The following is a 20,268-nucleotide window of genomic DNA, read 5'->3' on the forward strand; positions in this document are numbered from 1 at the left end:
AAATGCAAACATTAAAACAAATAATTACAATGATTTTGTGATGCTAACAACATTGGTGTTACCACTGCAATGACTACAAGTTTCTCTTACTGTCTTCACAACTGCTCAGCCACTCTGCTAATTCATTCCCTACATTTCTCATTTATTCCCCATGACATCCTTATCAGGTTTGTAATCACAGTAACTCTGTTTTTCCCTCAGGCAACTGAGGCTTAAAGAGTTAAGTAACTTGCCCAAGTTCCCATTAGCAGGATTCTTTTTTCTTTTTCTTTTTTCCTAGAATTAGGGAAGAAATTATGTATGAGTATGATGAAGCAATGTAGCAGAGTGGTTATGAGCAGGGAGGAACCAGGCTGCATGGGTTTAAACTCAAGCTGTGCTGTTTAGTAGTTGCTTCATCTAGGAACTGTTATCTCTTTGTGGCTCTGTTTTCCCCATCTGTAACATGGGGATCATAGTGGGGTCTATCTGTGGTTTTTATGCCCATGTCACAGAAAAGGAAACTGAAGCAGAAATATTAGGTTACTGGCCCAAGGTCAGTGGCAAAGCCAGGGTTCAACCCGAGTCTATCTAATTTCCAAGTTAATGCTCTTACTATCTTTGGTATCAAGATCTCCAGAAGCCGGATGTTTTCCAGGCCACCCAGAGCTTCAGGTTGGTTCCTGGACCCCCTTACGATGGTGTCAAACAGGGTTAAATGCCAAAGTACCTTGTGAGAGGGATCACTGGGCTACCATCATTTGATATCTGGCTCTGGAGACATTTTAGAGCATGTTCTGGGGGAACCATTTATAGTAATAATTCATTCAAAAGCAATGTGCTTATGTATAGACCTTTTTGTGTAGATATGATTTGACAAGTGGTGGTAATGGGGAAAAAAATTATGGGTAGACAGACTGGCAATGGGACTTTGTGCGTGTGGCTGTGTGTGTGCATTTTCTTGGGGTGTGGTGATTTCATTTATGGAGGGAGCTTCTTTTTGGGATAAAAGGGACTCACTTTCTGCCAGAGATGAAAGAAGAACGAAATGGCTTTATGCAAATAGACCCCACTAAGAAGTGCCAAACTTCCATTAAAGGTGTCTGGCCAGTGCAACTGGTATTCGGAAGTTGCACTGCCAAAAAATTTGTTCTCTGAGGACCTCTGTAGACAGTGAGCCTGGTGTTTCTTCTGGGACATGTACACACACACACATACACACATTTTGGCTGCCTGTGGTTCCTTGGCTGCCAGCATATCCCCTGCTTTTGCTTCAATGACGGCTGATAAACCCCATTAACATCTTGCTGCAGATGCTGGCAGCGTGACAAACCAGTCCTTTCCTCAGGGCTGATTGCTCCAGAACACTTCCTCCCCTTCCCCCAACCCTATTAGGACCAAACATGTTTTTGCTTTTAATTCAGACATGCATCTTCTTGTCTGGCCTCTTGTTTTTCTCTAGTTCAGACTTATGTGGAGAAAACCCCTGATGTTCAGCTGGTCCTAGGAATAGGACTTGCTTCTGAGAGGCTTCTAATGGTTTGCATTCCAGCCCATGGGCCCAATGCTATATATCACAGGTACAAACATAAACCCATTGTACATGTCTCTTTTAACCAGTCACCAAGTTCAGATTTTCCTTCCTCCTTAACATCTCTCAGAACTGTCCACTACCTTTTGCCTCTACCACCATCACTCTGACCCAGACCACCATTGTATTTTGGCTGGACTTCTTCAATAACCTCCTAAGCCTTTCACCTGGTCTCCCTGCCTCCCTTCTTTCCCCACTCTAATCCATTCCCCACAATGAGCTTTCTGAAATGCAACATTGGACCTTTTAAGTTCCTTGCTTTAAACCTTTTGAATGCTCCTGTTCTGGTTTGCTAATGCTGCTGTTAAGCAAAAGACCAGAAATGGATTGGCTTTTATAAAGGGGGTTTATTTGGTTACAAAATTACAGTCTGAAGGCCATAAAGTGTCCATGGTAAAGCATCAATAATTGGGTACCTTCACTGAAGGATGGCCATTGGCATCTGGAAAACCTCTGTTAGCTTGGAAGGCACGTGGCTGGCATCCGCTTGCTCCCAGGTTGCATTTCAAAATGGCGTTCTCCAAAATGTTGCTCTTGGGGCGTTTTGTCCTCTCTTAGCTGCAGCTTCTCTTCAAATGTCACTCTCAGTTGCTCTCTAAAATGTCACTCACAGCTGCTCTGTGAACTCCTTTATATGACTCCAGTGATCCAATTAACACCCACCCTGAATGGGCGCGGTAACACCTCCATGGAAATCATCCAGTCAAACATTTCACTACAGTTGATTGAGTCACATCTCCATGGAAACACTCAATCAAAGGATTCCAATCTAATCAACACTAATACTTCTTCCCCCACAAGATTGCATCGAAGATAATGGCGTTTTGTGGGACATAATACATCCAAACTGGCACAGCTCCTCTAATATCACCAGCATGGAAGATGAGGTCTGGCTCATGGCAGGTGCTTAATAGAAATTTCTGGAATTAAATCAAGTTGATTCTTCATATTAAACAAAAGGAATATCCATTCAGGGAACTCTTTTGAAAAATGACCTTGTTTTGTGACCTCCATTCCTTTTGCAGTTCTCATCTTTAATACCAACCTGAAATCCTTTTTTTCATTTCAGAGGAAACTTTTATCCTGTAGTTTTGTGTTCAGTGACTTTGGTGGTATCCTGGAAAAAAGTCATCTCATATTCCCTTAAGTCCTGGAATGTTAGAACTGAAAGGGACCTTTGAAATTATGCTTTTAGCTTTAAAAGCCTTTATGTTTTTGGGTTCCTGATAATTTGACTAAAGGGCACATATTTTAAAGGCACAGACGGCTACACCAAAAGTGAGCAACTCTCAAAAAGTAGTTCAGTTCTCCCAACCCCCACCCCCCAAAATGAGGATAATATTACAACATTACATTCACGAAAACATAAAGAGAATTTGGGTTCTAATTTCTTGAGTTAGCCTCCTCACAAGCCATCTTGGATATCAACTAGAATGACATTGAAAAGATAAGGAAACCAAGGGCCCAGTGTAGACAAGATAGGAAAAGGTAAGTGAGAGATGTATTATATATGGTTAAACAATGGCCTTTTATAGAGTGCCTACAATATGTGAGACATGGAGCCAGGCAACCTACACAAATTATTCTTATAGAATGCACACAAAGACCTACAACATTGAGGTTATTCACATTTTTTCAGATGATAAGTCAAGGCCTAAGAAGGTAAAGTCACTTTTCCAAGAAGACTCAGGTAGAAACTGGCATCCTGAGATTAGAAATGATGTCTATCTGGCTCCAAAGTTAATCATATATTCACTACATCATGCTGCCTCCACTTGTGTTGCTCTTTAGTACTTGACCAAGGAGTTTAGGCTTTTTCTAGTAGAAACACCATATTGCTAGTAGTTTATGAGCAGAAGATAACGGGAAGGGCATTGTTCCGGTTTGTCAATGCTGCCATTACGCAAAACACCAGAAATGGATCAGCTTCTATAAAGGAGGTTTATTTGATTACAAATTTACAGTCCAAAGGCTATGAAAATGTCCAAACCAAGGCATCAACACGAGTATACCCTCCCTGAAGAACAGTTGATGGCATCCAGAAAACCTGTGCCAGCTGGAAAGGCATGTGGTTGGCGTCTGCTGAGTCCCCGCTCCGGGGCTTTGGCCTCAAAATGGCTCCCTCCAAAATGTCTCTGGGCTTCCCCTAGCTTAGCATCTCCAAACGTCCCTCTGTCTGCATCTCCAAGAATCTCCAAGTGTCAGTAAATAACTTTTGGGGCACTTTTTCCTCTCTTAGCTTCTTTGGACCAAACTCTGGACTAGTCTCTCCAAGGCAGTCAGCTCCCAGGCTTCTCTCCAAAAGTCTCTCTCAGTTGCAGCACTGAGCTCCTTCTGTCCATGAGCACTTATAGGATTCCAGTGATCTAATCAAGACCTACACTGAATGAGCAGGGAAACACCTCCATGGAAATAATCCAATCAAAGGTATCCCCTACCGTTGGGTGAGTCACATTTCCATGGAAACAATAAAAGAATTTCCACTTGAGAAGGTTGGGTTAAAAGATCATGGCTCTTTTTGGGGCACAGGCATACAGAAGAGCTACAAATGCCAAGAGAATTAGGTTGGGTGACTAATTATGAGTCGATTGCAGTAGTCAAATCATGAGATGAAGATTCTTCATTTGGGTAATAGTGGCACTGGAACAGAGGCAACTGGCACCTCTGAGTATGAATCAGCAATGTTTGGAAGTACAGTGGAGATATCTTCCAAGGAAACAGAGTAGAGATTGTTCCTGTAGAATTTGAACAAACAAGCTTGAGGTAGAAAACATTGCTATTGAAAAATGGGAGTCTTTCTTTTGGAGCTGCTACTAATGTTGGGTTTCTTCCCTTTTATAATTTGCCTACCGATTAAAGGGAAATTACCTATTACGATTAAGAAGTTTGAAGACCTTTTGTTGGTGCAATGGTAGAATCTTGCAGGCAATTTGAATTAGAGGGACAAAGCTTATTGTATGCTGTTGAATTGTATTGTGCCCAGCTTTGAATCACTGAAGCATATAAAATCTCTGACCAAAAAGTAATGTACTTGTTTATTTTTTTAATTTTAAAAATGTTTTAAATTAGGGAAGTAGTAGGTTTAAAGAAAAATCATGTAAAAAATACAGCATTCCCATATACCTCCCTAATATTGATACTTTGCATTAGTGTGGTACCTTTTTTACAATTGATGAAAGAATATTAAAACTGTACTGTTAACTATAGTCCATAGTTTGCATTAGGTCTATTTTTCCCATATACCAGTCTATTATTAGCACCTTGCATTACTGTGATACATTTGTTATGATCCACGAAAGAACATTTTTATACATGTACTATTAACTATAGGCCATTACCAATAGGATCCATTGTATTATACATCCTGTGCTTTATCTTTTAATTTTTATTCAAGTAACATATATACTACCTAAAATTTCTCCTTTTAACCACATTCACATATATAGCTCAGTGCTGTGAATTATACTCACAATATTGTGCTACTATCACCATCATCCATTTCCAAAATTTACAACCAACCTAAATAGTTGAATTAATTCCCCATTCTCTACCTCCAGCCCAGCCCCTGGTAACCTATATTCTAAATTCTAACTTTATGAGGTTGCATATTCTAATCATTTCATAACAGTGAAATCATATAATACTTGTCCTTTTGTATCTATTTCACTAATGTCTGCAAGGTTTATCTGTGTTGCATGTATGAGGACTTCATTTTTTTTTACAGCTGAATAACATTCAATTGTATGAATATACCACATTTTATTTTTCCACTCATCGATTGATGGACACTTTGGTTGCTTCCACCTTTTGGCAATTGTGAATAATGCTGCTATGCATATCAGTGTGAAAATATCTGTTCGAGTTCCTGCTTTCAAATCTTTTGGGTACATACCTAGTAGAGGGGTTGCCAGGTCATATGGTAAATCTATACTTAACTTCCTGAGGAGCCAACACACTGTCTTCCACAGTGGCTGCACCATTTTACATTCCCTCCAGCAATGAACTTGTTTTCCTATTTCTCCACATCCTCTCCAACACTTGTATTTTCTATATTTTGGTACTATCTTATTTTAGTTTTGGTTTGTAGTTCCCTAATAGCTAGGGATGTTAAGTATTTTTCATGTGCTTTTTAGTCATTTGTATATCCTCTTTGGAGAAAGGTCTATTCAAGTCTTTTGGCCATTTTTAAATTGGATTATTTGTCTTTTTATTGTTGAGTTGTAGGAGTTCTTTATATATTACACTGTTATTGGATATGTGGTTTCCAAATATTTTCTCCCATTGAGTAGGTTTTCTTTGCACTTTTATGACAAAGTCCTTGATGTACAGAAGTTTTAAATTTTGATGAGGTCCTGTTTATCTACTTTTTCTTTTGTTGCTTGTACTTTGGGTGTAAAGTCTATGAAACCGTTGCCTAACACAAGATCCTGAAGATGCTTCCTTACATTTTCTTCTAGGAGGTTTATAGTCCTGGTTCTTATATTTAGGTCTTTGAGACATGTTGAGTTAATTTTTGTATATGGTGTGAGGTAGGGGTCCACCTTCATTTTTTTGCACATAGATATCCAGTCTTCCTTGCACCATTTGTTGAAGAGACCATTCTTTTCCAATGCAGTGGATTTGGCAGCCTTGTCAAAAGTCACTTGGCCATAGATATAAGGGTCTGTTTCTGAACTTTCACTTTGATTCCATTGGTTCATAAGTTGATCATTGTGCCATTACCATGCTGTTTTAAAAACTGTAACTTTCCAGTAGTCTTTAAAGTCAAGAAGTGTGAGTGATCCAACTTTGTTCTTCTTTTTCAAGATGTTTTTGTCTACTCAGGACCCCTTACCCTTCCAAATAAATTTGATAGTTGGCTTTTCCATTTCTGCAAAGTAGGCCATTGGAATTTTGATTGGGATGGCATTGAATCTGTAAATCACTCTGAGTAGAATTGGCATAGTAACAATATTTAGTCTTCCAATCCATGAGCATGGAATCCATTTACTTATGTCTTCTTTGATTCCTATTAGCAATCTTTTGTAATTTTCTTCACACAAGTCCTTTTTATCTTTGGTTAAATTTATTTCTAGATATTTATTTCTTTTAGGTGATATTGTAAAGAATTTTTCCCTTGAATTCCTCTTCAGATTGCTCATTACTAGCATAGAGAAACACTACTGATTTTTGCATGTTGCTCTTCTATTCCACCACTTTGCTGAACTCGTTTATTAGGTCTAGTAGCTGTGTTGCAGATTTTTGGGGACTTTCTAACTATAGGATCATGTCATCTGCAAATAGTTTAAGTTTTACTTCCTCCCTTCCAATTTGAATGCCTTTTATTTCTTTTTCCTGCTTAATTGCTCTGGCTAGAACTTCCAGTACAATGTTAAATAAAAGTGGTGACAATGGGCATCATTGCCTTGCTCCAGATCTTAGAGGGAAAACTTTGTCTTTCACCATTGAGTACAATGTTAGTTGTGGGTTTTTCATATATTCCCTTTAACATGTTGAGGAAGTTTCCTACTATTCCTATCTTTTGAATTGTTTTTATCAAGAAAGCATGCTGGATTTTGTCAAATACCTTTTTTGTGTGTCAATTGATATGATCATGTGGTGTTTCCCCCTCGATTTATTAATGTGGTGTATTACACTAATTGATTTTCTTGTGTTGAACTACTCTTCCATGCCCAGGATAAAACCCACTTGGTCATGGTGTATAATTCTTTAATGTGCTGTTGGATTCTATTTGCAAGTATTTTGTTGAGGATTTTTGTATCGGTATTCATTAGAAAGATTGGTCTGTAATTTCCTTTTATTGTAGTATCTTTATCTGGCTTTGATAAGAGGGTGATGTTGGCTTCATAGAATGAATTAGATGGTATTCCCACCTCTTCAATTTTTTGGAAGATTTTGAGCAGGATTGGCATTAATTCTTCTTGGAATGATTGATTCTTCTTGGAATGAATGGTGGGATTCACTTTTGAAGCTATCTGGTCCTGGACTTTTTGTTTGTTGGGAGGTTTTTGATGACTGATTCAAATTTTTACTTGTGATTGGTTTGCTGAGGTTTTCTATTTCGTCTAGAGTCAATGTAAGTTGTTTTTGTGTTTCTAGGACATTGTCCATTTCATCTACGTTGTCTAATTTGTTGGTATGCAGTTGTTCATAGTATCCTCCTACGATCTTTTTTATTTCTGTGGGGTCAGTAGTAGTGTCCCCCCCCCCCACCATGTCTTCTCTATTGTTTTTCTTTGCCAGTCTAGCTAAGGGTTTGTCAATTTTATTGACCTCAGAGGACCACCTTTGGTTTTATTTACTCTCTCTATGTTTTCTTTTGTTATCAATTTCATTTTTTTTTCTGTTCTAGTCCTTGTTATTTCTTTCCTTCTGTTTGTTTCCTTCTGTTTACTTTGCTGTTCCTTTTCTAGTTCCTCCAGGTTTCCAGTTAGGTCTTTGATTCTAGCTCTTTCTTCCTTTGTAATGTAGTATTTAAGGCTATACAGTTCCTTGTCAACATTGCCTTCATTGCATCCTGTAAGTTTTGATATGCTGTGTTCTTGTTTTCATTTGTGTCAAGTTTTTTTTTTTTTTTCTGATTTCTCTTGCAATTTCTTCTTTGACCCACTGGTTGTTTAAGAGTGTGTTGTTTAACCTCCATATATTTGTGAATTTTCCTGTTGTCCATCTGCTATTGATTTCCAGCTTCATTCCATTATGATTAGAGAAAGTGCTTTATATGTTTCCAGTCTTTTAAAATTTATTGAGACATGTTTTTGACCCAACATACAATTTATCCTAGAGAATGATCCATAAGCACTCGAGAAGAATGTATATCCTGCTGTTTTGGGGTGTGATGTTCTGTATAGGGCTTTTAGGTTTAGCTCATTTAAGTTATTCAAGTTTTCTGTTTCCTTACTGATCCTCTTGTAGAAGTTCTATCTATTGATGTGAGTAGGGTATTGAAGTTTCCAACTATTATTGTAGAAATGTCTGTTACTTCCTTAAGTTTTGTCAAGATTTGCCTCATGTATTTGGGAGCACTATGGTTTGGTGCATAAATATTTATGATTGTTATTTCTTCTTGGTGGATTGCTTCTTTTATTAATATATAATGTACTTCTTTGTCTCATAAAATTTTTGCATTTAAAGTCTATTTTGTACAATATTAGTTTAGCTACTTAGCTCTTGTTTTGGTTACTGTTTGCTTGGCATATCTTTTTCCAACCTTTCACTTTCAACCTATTTGTTTCCTTGGGTCTAAGGTGAGTCTCTTGTAGACAGCATATAGTTGGATCTAATTTTTAATCCATTCTGCCAATTTGTGCCTTTTTGATTGGGGAGTTTAATTGATTAATATTCAGTGTTTTTACTGTAAAAGCAATACTTATTTCAACCATTTTATCTTTTTGGTTTTATATGCCATATCTTATTTTTGTCTCTCTTTTTTACTCTTTTAGTTACCCTTACTAATAATCTTCATTTCTACACTATCCTCCAAGCTTCTCTCCCCTATCTTTTCTTTTAGCCTGCAGAAGTCCCTTTAGTATTTATTGTAAGACATGTCTTGTTAATGAACTCCGTCAGCTTCTGTTTATCTGTGAATGTTTTAAACCCTCCCTCATTTTTGAAGTATAGTTTTGCCTGATAAAAAATTCTTGGCTGGTAGTTTTTGTCTTTCATTATCTTAAATATATCATACCAATGCCTTCTTGCCTCCATGGTTTCTGATTAGAAATCAGAACTTAGTCTTATTGAGTATTCCTTGTATATGATGGATCACTTTTCTCTTGCTGCTTTCAGAATTCTCTCCTTATCTTTGGCAGTTGATAGTCTCATTGTTATGTGTCCTGGAGTAGGTCTATTTGGATTTATTCTGTTTTGGGTATGTTGTGCTTCTTGGATATGTATATTTATGCCTTTCATAAGAATTGGGAAGTTTTTAGCCATTATTTCTTCAACTATTCTTTCTGCCTATTTTCTTTTCTCTTCTTCTTCTGGGACATCCATTATGCATATGTTTGTGTGCTTTGTGCTGTCATTCGATTCCTTCTCTGAGACCTGGCTCGATTTTTCCATTATTTCCTCTATCTGTTCTTTTATCTCTTCAATTTCAGATGTCCTGTCTTCTAGGTCACTGATCATTTCTTCTGCCTTTTCAAATCTGTTGTTGTATGCCTTTACCATATTTTTAATCTCACCTATTGAGGCTTTCATTACCATTAAGTTCTGTCATAAGGATATGGAAAACTTCATGAATTTGCCTGTCATCCTTGTGCAGAGGCCATGCTTATCTTCTCTGTATCATTCCAATTTCAGTATCTGTGCTGCTGAAGTGAGCACAGGAATAAGTGCTCTTGATCATAATGAGAAGGTAGGATTTCTGCTACATAATGGAAATAGGAAGGAATGTTTGGCACTCAAGTGATCCATAGGGAGACCTTTGGTACTCTCAGGTTCAGTTTTAACTGTAAATAAGAAAGTACAGAAAATTATCATGATAAAAGCAAGATAACTATGAGTTGAGACTCCTCAGGGATGAGGGTCTGGGTCACCCAGACAACAAGCCACCTAAACTAATGAAGTGTCAGTGGAGGAGGAGGAGACTCTAAAACAGGCAGTAGAAGAGGAGATTTATGAGTGTTGGTTATGGCCTTATCCCACTATCAGTCCTTTTGTGAGTGTCCCCAAAATGGTGACCAAACAGAAATTTGGAAAAGCTATGCTTGGATAGAGTAAACAATGTGAAAAGCAAGTGGATCTGAGCACTTCCAGGGATGGATTATAGTACATACTGTAGCTATCCTTCCCAGAATCCCTTTACCAGTCTGGTGTACCTATCCCCCAGGTGATGTAAGTGCCAGATGCTCACACCTCACAGCTATACTCTTCTTCAGAAACTTGATCTTAAATGAAGAAAGCCACCTCACCCAAAGATTTCTGGGAATTTACACAGTACCTGCTGACCCCCTAGGAAGTGGCTTGTAGTCAGTGACTGATTGATATGGGTTTACAAAATCCTAAATCTCTTGCCTTAAGGCAGTACAACTATAGAGCTTCCCAGGGGTTCAGGCTGAAGCTAGACTTCACCTGAAATCATATCTTTGCCTTAGGTTTTTATCCTGCCTTATCCAGCCTCCCTTTCTTTCTTAAAGTTTTCTCCCGAGTGCTTTCGCTCAGTAAATCACTTGCTCAAGAATCCCTATCTTAATCTCTGCTTCAAGGAAATATGACCTAAGACAATGGAAAGAAAAGAAATTCCATGGTATGGTGGATTATGTTCTCAACTACTTCTTCCCTCCTGTAAGAATATTACACCTTCTCATCATTTTCATATGACTTGGCCTTAACATCATTTTGGAAGAGTATGTATCCCCACCTTATAAACTTTGGGACTGACCAGGCAACATGCTTTGGCCATTGAATATGAGCAAATGTATCATTTGCCACATCTGAGCAAAAACTTTAAATGTGAATGGGAGGTTTAGTTCAGTTTCCTAACCTTTGCCATGAGCGCAGTATGTCCCAGATAGGGGTTTTTCCTCAGATTGGTCTCAGAATGAGAAGATACCTGGAGCACAGTGGAGCTGTAATTAAAACACAGTTGACAAACAGACCTCTGAATGAGAAAAAAATATTTCTTAGATTTTGAAGAGTTATTTGTTATGCAGCAAATACTGACTAATAAATATGGTCAAATAAATTTGAAAATGGTTTAAAGAAAGTTAAACTGCTTTCTTTACTGTTAGACTTCTCAAATCCTATAATAGGCTCAGGTATGTTGTTAGCCCTGTAAGGCAGATATCCCAAACTTATTTTTTTTTCTTTTCTTTTCCTTTCTTTTTTTTTTTTTTTTTTTTTTTTTTGCATAGCTCTGTTGTACAGTCCTCCATTGCTCAAAATATTTATGGGATGAATGCATATATGGATATATTAATGGTTTCTTAGTATGACTTCATATAACCACTAGACATATCCAGATGCCCAACATATCATTCTGATGCTAGGAACAAAAAAATCAGGAAAATACTGGCCTAATAACAAAAGAACAAATTTGCTAAAGTATTGGCTAAACCACAAACTAAATAGCTCAGAAGCAGCCACCATATGACACATCAGCAATTTATCTACCCTCCCCTCACCCTAACAAAGCTCACAAAGGGAGAACATCAAGAAAAATGACTTTGGGGAAATTAATGGGAACAATTTATAAAGAAGGGAACAAAGTCAATAATGAAGCTGGTCCAGTTTTATTTTAAGTGACATTTAACACTGAAAATAAGATAAATAAGTCCTTATGATTTATTTAGCTTTCCAGAAGATAAAGAGCAATAGACAAATGCTTTGAGAGTGATGTCATCAACATGGCAATGTAAGACATCCCCTGGAAAAGTCTTCTCTCAGAATTAGCTAGTAAAAGGACAAATCCCACTTGCTTAGAACTCTGGAGGACAGTGGAGACTGGAGGAGGTCTGCAAAAATGCTGAATCAAAGAAAAAGAAAAAAAATCTCCCAAATCGGGTAGGAAATTTCTATCCCAGGAGTGCCAACCCCTCTCCCCCCCCTTCACTTGGTTCGTAGCAGCTTGGGGGTCATGCAGAGGCAGCACGGCCTGGGTCCCTCCTGTCGTGGATGCAGACTATAGAGCCACTGGCAGCAATGAATTAGGACCCCACACATATCCAGGCACAGGCATCCAAGTCCACAGAGACCCAGGGCAGAACACAAACTGCTGAGTCATGCTGTATACATAAGGGCCTTCAGGGGAAACAAAAAGAGAGAGAGAGAGACTGTGGAAGAACTGTTGGCAAGAGGTGCAAGGACTCAATCCAGTTTCTGTTGGCTGTACCACCTAAACACAAAACAGTCTTCTCTGGATTGACCCATCTTTTTGGATTGACCTCATCTGGCTCTCTGGGGTGGGTACAATAACAGGCAAGAAAGCAGATGCAGAAAAACTTCACAGAAAAAAAAAGTGGGTGGGGAGAAACTCTACTGCTAAAAGACGGGATGGGTCCCAGAACTGAAAACTGTAAAGCAAAGGGCACACTGAGTGATGCATAGAATTTAAGCAAGTCATAGGAGCTGTGGGGAAAATTCTGCGCAAAAACAGATCAAGATTCTTGGAGAAGTAACAGAGGAAAGGAAATTTTCTCCTGGAGATGAAACAATTGCACAAATAGCACAATCTTAAAAATTATACTGCATGTCCAGGGCAAGAATCAGATGAAGAAGAGCAGAAAAAATCTGAACAGTTAAACATAAGGTACTCTAAAGGACCAGAATGAATTGGACCAAGTGTCAAAAAAAAAAAAAGCCTTAACAGAAAGCCAATCAACAATAAAACCCAAGACAATAGGGAGAAACTGACTTTCAGAATAAGCTCATCATGATAATCCATTGCTCAGACATCAGCAAAAAATTACAAGCCATACTAAAAAACAGAAAGATATGGCTCAGTCAAGGGAACTACTTAAAACTTCAGAGGAAACACAGAATTTGGAACAACTAATCAAAGAAGTTCAAACAAATCTCCTAAATCAACTCAAAGAGATAAAGGAAAATATGGATCTAAAGCTAAAAGATATTAAGAGGACAATATGTGAGCATAAAGAAGAATTTGAAAGTATAAAAAGAAATATAAAAGCAATTATAGAGATGTAAGTCACAATGATAGAGATTAAAAATTCACTAGACCCAAAGCACAAGCAAAACAGAAAAAAAAAATAGACAAATGTGCCCGCCTCAAAACTGAAGACTATAGTGTTTCAAAGGACTTTGTCAAAAAGGTGAAAAGACAGCCTACTCAATGGGAGAAAATATTTGAAACCACATAACAAATAAAGGTTTAATATCCAGAATACATAAATAAATACTACAACTCAACAATAAAAAGACAACCCCATTTTAAAAATGGGCAAAAGACTTGAACAGATATGTTTCCAAAGAGGAAATATGCATGGCTAAAATGCACATGAAAAGGTGCTCAACATCACTAGTTATTAGGGAAATGCAAATCAAAACCACAATGAGATATTGTAGCATACCTATTAGAATGACCATTATTTAACAAACAGAAAACTACAGATGTTGGAGAGGGTGTAGAGAAATAGGAACACTTACTCTCTGCTGGTGGAAATGTGCAATGGTGCAGCCACTGTGGAAGACAGTTTGGCAGTTCCTCAGGAAGTCAAGTATAGAACTGCCATATGATCTGGCAATCCCACTACTACGTATATACCCAGAATAACTGAAAGCAGGGGTGTGAACAGACATCTTCACAACAAGGTTTATAGTGGCATTATTCATAATTGCCAAAAGATGGGTACGTTCATTGATCGGTAAACAATCCAAGTGTCCATCAACTGATGAATGAATAAACAAAATGTGCTACATACATATGATGGAATATTATCCAGCTGTAAGAAGAAATGAAGTCCTGATGCATGTGACAACATGGATGAACCTTGAACATTATCTTGAGTGAAATAAGTCAGAAGCAAAAGGACAAATATATGATCTCACTAATATGAACTAAATATAATGAGCAAACTCACGGAGTTAATATCTAGAATATAAGTTACCAGGAAATAGAAGGAGAGTAGAGAATGGGGAGCTGATGCCTAATTTGTGCAGAATTTTTAATAAGGTTGATTGTAAATGTTTGGAAATGGATAGAGGTGATGGTAGCACATTATTATGAGTGTAATTAGCAATGCTGAATTGTGTGTGATTGAAAGGGAAAGTTTAGGGTCAGTATGCCACTACAAGGAAAGCTGGAGGATTAAACAAGGGATGGTATAACATAGTGAACCCTGTTGTGGATAATGAAGATGGTTAATAGTACAAATATAAGAATGTTCTTCCATGAACTAGACAAATTATGTCATTATTACAAGGTGTTAATAATAGTGCCATATGGGAAAGAATGCACCTAATGCAAACTATGGACTATAGTTAACAGTAGTATTACAATATTCCTCCATCGGTTGTAACAAAGGTACCAGACCAATGCTAAGTGTTGATAATAGGGGGTTATAAGGAGGATGGGATTTTTCTTTTTAGAGAAGTGAAAATGTTCTAAAATTGATTGTGGTGAGGAAAATACAGGTCTGTGATGAAACTGAGAGTCATTGACTGAACATGTTGGATGGATTGTGAGGTGTGTGAATAAAACTGCTTAAAAAAAAGATCACTTACTCCTGCAAAAAGTATACTACTTTCTGTGACTGCTTGTTTACTGACATGAGGATCCCAAAGTTACCAGCTTGTAACTATAGCTTTTAGTTTACTGGGATTTTTACTGTGTCCCTGGGGGAACCAGAATCCCTAGACCCAAAGTGCCTAAAGTAGTGGGTACAGAAAGCACAAATTCCCAGGTTGGTTACTGGGAGCGATAGTGAATGGAGCCACTTTTACTTCTGTCATGTTTCCAGGGCTTGTGTTTTCCACCTATTGAGGACACAGCACCATATAAACCAAAAGGTCTGTCGGTTTAAGTTGTAAACCATCTGAAGGATAGAGTCCCATCTTCACAGGTGTCTCAGCTGTGCTTTTTTCTTTTTTTAAATTTTACTCCATTTATTACATAGTGAGATATAATTTACATAATAATAAACATCAGCTGTGCTTTTAAGAGTTTATTACACTGCTTTATAAGGCCAGCAGCTTTTGGATGGAGCAGTATGTGGTATTATCAGTGGACTCCATGAACTTTTGCACGTCACTTGGTCTGCAGTGATGTTAGTACAGGATCTTATGTTAGTACAGGAGCCCTTGAATAGTGGCACTAAGGTTTTGCTGGCAGGAAAGGGAAACCCATATGCAGACTATGTGTCAATCTGCCAGAAGGAATTGCTTTCCTTTCTGTGACTTAAGAGTTATGATATAATCCTTTTGCCACCAAGTGGCTTGCTGCTCTCTTTGACAGATGTTGCTGTGTGAGGGGCTTAGTGTTGGTCACTGATGCTAGCGACTTGGACACTCAGCATGATAATAACTAGATCAATCTTTGTGAGAGGAACCCCATGCTTTTGGGCCCACGCATAACCTCCAATTCTGCCACCAACATGTCCCTGAACATGAATTACATGTTGGGATGTAATTCTGGGATGTCTGAGGGCAGAGGCTGGCTGACATCTACTGGCCTAGTCATCCTGTCCACTTCCTTGTTAGTGCCTCTTTAATGGTGGATGCTCTCCGGTGGACATTTTGATACAAAGATCCTTATAGTTTGTGTCCCTTCCCATATGTACAACAACATACCCCTTCTCCAGACTTCTTTGTTTCCGATCTTACATCCTTCTTGCTCCTGCCAGGCCCTTAACCAATCAGCTAAGACATTTGCTAATGCTGATGTGTCTGTATATATCTTTACCCACAAAATGAATGACCAGGTGCACCTCTCCAATTGCCTTTCAAGGTTATCCCTGAGAGGGGTTGTTAGTGCAAGGACAGCAGTTTGTTATCGCATCAGTATACTGGACTGATCCATCCATAAACCAAGCTTAGTTTTTTTCTGGTTGTGTAAATCGGTTATAAAGAGCTGTAATGAGGTCAAAATGAGTGAGGAGGAGGCACTATAGCAACAATGGCTGGACCATCTGTTTGGGCAGTTTACGTCTCCCCTCTGGATTTGTTTCAGTCCAATCTTAAATGTACCACTGTCATCTTAATGACAGATTGCTGCTGGTCCCACATAACCTTATGGTGGATCTGACAGCACCCTGCACATGATAGGTCATTCTGACCATATGGTCACTTGATGCCCCATAGTCAGAGGCTCAGTCTCTACCTGGACCCAGTATTGTGACAGGAATTATTTTTAAATGGTGTTGCGTTCTCTGCTACAGATGGCATGGCTTTGCTCCAGAACCCTCAGGCATATGCTGTAACTCTTCTGTTGGGGCTTGCTGGAGACTCTATCTGGCCTCTTTATCTACCAAGATAACTTCAGTATCAGGCAATTGATTGGATCATATGGCCCAAGTGTCAGGTTTGTTTATATTTTAGCCTGAACCTGCTGAAGAGACATTTCTTGTTCTGGTGGATAGCCTTCAATATCACCTAATAAATAGATCAGAGCATTCCCAAATGTGGACAATGCTGCCTTTAAAATCTGAAGAGGCTAACTAAGCAGTGTGCTTTTTCATTATTAATGCATAGTTTAAGGTACAATAAATTTTTCTTTACTTTGGGAGGGTGTCACATCAGGCTCTAGATCACTGGACCCCTGAAAACTTCACTAATGCTCCATAGGTTTTACTTCCCATGCTCTGGCATCCAGAATACTTGCCATTTTTTGTTCATAGGTTCCAATGAATATGATGTGGTCAATATGTTGAACCAATATGATCTTCTGCAGAATGCCCAGCTTGTTCATGCTATACTGTGGCAGAAGATGAATGGTCCCTGGGGGAACACAGTGAATTACAATATTGCCCACCCCATGCAAATGAAAACTGCTTTTGAACCTCATTCTTGACGGACATTGAAAAGAATGCACTACCTGTTCAAGTCACAAACATCATTTTATCCAGTAAAGATACAATACCTGGGGAGAGAATTGTGGGAAGATGGTGGAGTAGGAAGTTACAGGAATCAGTTCTTCCACTAGAACAACTACTGAACCGGCAGGAACTGTCTGAATCAACTATGTTAAACTCCAGAGTCTAGTAGAACACTGTGCAGCATCCAGGGAAGAGCAGAAGGAAGAGGCTGGTAAATTGTGGTAAATACTGGTGAATTTCACTCTCCGTGCAGCAGCTACCACCCCCATCCCCCAGAATTGCAGCAGGTAGCAGTGAGCAGTGAGGTTCTCAACCCCAGCTCCTGGTGAATCTTGCTGGTGCCAGAGTGGGATATAATGACCTAGTTCCCCAAGATCTGTATGTGTGCAATCGATTATTGCTCACTGTTTTTGATTAGCTACTTCAGATCACTGAGTTCCAGCTCTGAGGGTGGCCATTGTTCCAATCTGCCTTGGGCAAAAACAGCAGTGGAGTCTTAAAGACAGTATCCTTCTTCAAAACTACAGAAAACAATTAAAGGGCTGCATTAACTAGGCAAGTGCTGAATGAAGAAAGTGCAGCTTCAAAAAGCTATAGAAGCTTCTGATGCCCTTGCTGCCCCCTCCCCCATTCCTCCCCAGCACAGTGTAGAGCTGGCCTGTGCTCCCATTGTGGGTCCCTGGCATTGTTCAGCTGGGAAAGACTGAATTAGGAAATTCCTCTTAGGCTCCCTCCCTCCCTCCCCCACCCTGCCCCCAAATTTGCCCTCCGAACAAAAGCTTGGGAAAGCCAAAGCAGTGTAAGAAAGGATGAGGTTAAACAGCTTGGAGCAAAGGCTGACCTGATTTATATCCCAAATAGAGCACCCTAGAGAGAGAGAAATTCTATTTCATATGGAGTACAGGGAGCATTCAAATTCTTGTAAATAGGGGAACTCCTAAGGGGACAAGCAAGCATAAACCCAGGATAAGACACAGGCCTGGAAAAGGCAGGTCAGGCTCTGCACTTTGTATTCACCTTGGGCTGATTTTGTTGGGTGGTCTGAACCTGAAGGAGAGCACTGACCAACACAGATCCAATTGGCAAAGACTGTGAAAGTTGTTTTTTGGCACTGGTTTGAGTATGAGTAACCATATGAGTAACTGTAAATGTTAGTCTTATTGTATTGTATTTTGCTTTTGTATGTAATTCCACTTTTTATTTCTTACTGGTTTGAAAGTGCACATTTGTTAGCTCCTGGCCCTTAAGGAAATCTCTGTTATAATACCAGTTGTATGCAAGTTCAAGAAACAGATAGCTCAGGGACTAAATCCCAGAGTTAGTACTTTAAAATATTAAAGCACAGTGTGTCAAGAAGATGAAGGAAAATACAGAGAAAAAACTAAAGGATATCAGAAAAACAACGAAGGAACAATGTGAGAATCTAAATAAAGAGGTACAAAATTTAAAAAAGAAACCCAATGAGACTCCTGGAGATGAAGAACACAACTAAAATTAAAAATTCCCAGGGGGTTTCAATAGCATATTGGAGATGGCAGAAGAAAGAATTAGTGAACTCAAAGACAAGACAACTGAAATTAGTCAGGCTGAAGAGAAGAAAGAAAAAGAATTAGAAAAAGTGAAAGGAGCCTAAGAGAACTGTGGGACACCATCAAGCATACAAATATATGCATTATGAGAATCCCAGAAGTAGAAGAGAGAAAGGGGAAGAAGGAATATTCCAAGAAATAATGACAGAAAGCATCCCAAACTTAGCAAAATACGTGTCTATGCACATCCAAGAAGCCCAAAAAGACCAAACAGGAGAAGCATGAAGAGAAATATGCCCAGACACATAGTAGTCAAAATGTTGAATGCAAAGGACAAGGAGAGTTCTGCAAGCTGCAAGAAAAAAGCAACATGTTATGTACGAGGGAGTCCCAATACGAAGTTCCAATTTCTCATCAGAAACATGGAGGCAAGAAGTCAGTGGGATGAAATAGTTAAACTGCTGATAAAACAAGTTCCAACCAGGGATTTTATATCTGGCAAGACTGTTTTTCAAAATTGAGGGAGAGATTAAGATATTCCAAGATAAACAAAAGCTGAGGGAGTTTTTCACAACTAGAACTGCCCTACAGGCAATGCTAAAAGGAGTTCTTCAGACTGAAAGGAAAGGGCTCTAGACAGTGGATCAAAGCAAAAGAAAGAAAGAAAACCTCCCATAAATGCAACCATATGAGTGACTATAAATGCTAGTCCTATTGTATTGTATTTTTTGTAGGTAATTCCACTTTTTACTTCTTACAGGTTTGAAAATGCACATGCATGAATAATAATGATATATCTATTGTTTGTTAAATACAATTTATAAAGATAGAATTAGTAACAAATATAAGAAAAAGGTGGGGGGATAGAGAGGTATAGGAACAGGGTAGGTGTATGCTATTAAAGTTCAGTTAGTATAAAATCAAATGTGATTGTTGTAGATTTAGGCTGTTAAATTTTAGCCCTATGGTAACCACAAAGGAATTATATGAAACATATATACAGAATGAAATAAGGACTCAAGATGGTACAATACAAAAAAATCAAATAAATATATGATAATAGGCATTAATGGAAGAATTGAGGGATAAAAAAGGTTTAAGACTTACAAAGACCATGTAGAAAAATGGCAGAAGGAGGTCTTGCATTATCAGTAATTACTTTAAATATAAATGGACTAAACTCTCCAGTCAAAAGGCAGAGATTGGGAGAATGGATAAAAAAAGCTTAAAAGAGACTCACCTTAAATTCAAAGACACAGGTTGGCTGAAGGTAAAAGTTTGAAAAAGTATATACCATGCAAATGGTAACCAAAAAGAAGCTGGAGAAGCTATACTAATATCAAAAGGGGTCAATTCAACAAAAAGACATAACAATTGTAATTATATATGAACTTAATGGTAGAGCCCCAAAGTATATAAAGCAAATGTTGAGAGACTTGAAGGGAGAAATAGATAGTGCTACATTAATAGTAGGAAATTTCAATACACCACTTTCAATACTGGATAGAATTTCTAGAGAGAAGATCAATAAGGAAATAAAAGACTTGAATGATACTATAAACCAACTAGACCTAACAGACACACACAGGTCACTTCATCCAACAGCAGAAGAATATACATTCTTCTCTAGTGCACAGGCATCATAGGCCATAGATGTTAGGTCACAAAACAAGTCTCA

The 20,268-nt window shown here is 38.4% G+C and overlaps 1 non-coding gene across 1 annotated transcript; it reads right to left on the reverse strand.

The window, feature by feature from the left end:
• Window positions 1-9,788: 9,788 nt before the first annotated feature.
• On the reverse strand, window positions 9,789-9,895 carry LOC119543584. Its single transcript, XR_005218650.1, has one exon. It is a non-coding gene; the product is annotated as a U6 spliceosomal RNA (small nuclear RNA).
• Window positions 9,896-20,268: the final 10,373 nt, after the last annotated feature.

This window comes from Choloepus didactylus, chromosome 8 (genome assembly GCF_015220235.1).
Source record: "Choloepus didactylus isolate mChoDid1 chromosome 8, mChoDid1.pri, whole genome shotgun sequence".
NCBI classification, from domain to species: Eukaryota; Metazoa; Chordata; class Mammalia; order Pilosa; family Megalonychidae; genus Choloepus; species Choloepus didactylus.